The sequence below is a fragment of the Protopterus annectens genome, chromosome 7.part0 (assembly GCF_019279795.1).
Source record: "Protopterus annectens isolate FY-2018-M chromosome 7.part0, PAN1.0, whole genome shotgun sequence".
Classification (NCBI taxonomy): Eukaryota; Metazoa; Chordata; order Ceratodontiformes; family Protopteridae; genus Protopterus; species Protopterus annectens.
The window spans coordinates 659911538-659912916 of NC_056739.1; positions in this window are offsets into that span (position 1 = coordinate 659911538).

The window sequence follows — 1379 nt, forward strand, 5'->3', positions numbered from 1 at the left end:
TGCTTTGCTTAGATACATTTACCTGAACTGAACCCATAGAAAGTTAGAAAATAAATGCAGTTAAAATGAATATTAGGTGACATACATAACTTAGAGACACATTTGATGATGAACATTTCCCTATTATATTTCTTGACTGTATAATTTATGTTACTAGTAATCAAGTACATCAGCCCAGTCATTGCTGAAAATCACACATAGCATTGCTATATCCCGATCATTTCTAGTTTGTGATATATGCTATGATCAAATAAATTAAATGTGTTTTTTATTTTTATTGCAATTACTGTTCATCACAGCCATATTTTACAGTAACATTTAAAGATGGCACTATTGAGTTGACTAAGAAAAAGATGGAAATGATATAACTTAAGAAATAATGGCAAAAAAGAAAACTGAAAGATAAAAAAGTAAGACATAACTATATGTTGTGTACAAATAGAGGTGCAGTTTAAGATTGCACAATTAAGACATTATTATCAAAGGATAAACCGAGGATTAAAAATCAGGTAGCCAGTGAAACTGGAGGAGAAGGACAGTTTTGTGGTAAGGAAGGTGCAGAGGAGGACTGGAGTATCCCACAGAACTAATAAATCTCACATCTTGGAGATAGCTGCAATTAAGACAATTTAAATTTCTTCAGGTTGTTCTTAACACCATGAATCCATCACCATGATATCTGGGAATACAGTAAGCTTTTCTTTCTCCTCAGTACCATTCTCTAATATTTTGAAAAAAAAAATTAAGTAACAATTATTGAAAGAAAGCTCAAATGTTTTCCAACAAAATGTTATTTACCTCCTGATATATTTATTGATACGTATCAGCTCATCAGTTGTGTCTTACTCTTTAAACGGTGGCCACACAGGGCACTGTGAAAGCTATTATAATGCCATGGAATCTAGAACAGAGGCAGTACTTTGATGTATAGCAACCATTTTATCAGTGATTTCACTTGCAGTGATAACTAATGGAGCCCAAAGAGGGGAAGCCCATTGCAACACTGAGTGCATTCGATTTAGTACGTTAGATGATTTAAGAGCAAAGGTGACACATTAAGTTAGTTTGAAAATGGTACAAAGATTGCTATACATTTATTTGTTTTTGTAGTCATTTATTGGTCTTTATATTTGTGCTGTGTGAGCAGAACTGTAAAAGTAAATGTGAAAGGATATACCTGATGTCCAACCTGTCAGTAACTAGTGTAATAATCAGTGCTCTGGCTTTCCATGTCATGCTTCACTGCTTTAAAAGCTATCAGAATCAGTAACTAGTGTAATAATCAGTGATCTGGCTTTCCATGTCATGCTTCACTGCTTTAGAAGCTATCAGAATCAGTAACTAGTGTAATAATCAGTGCTCTGGCTTTCCACATCATG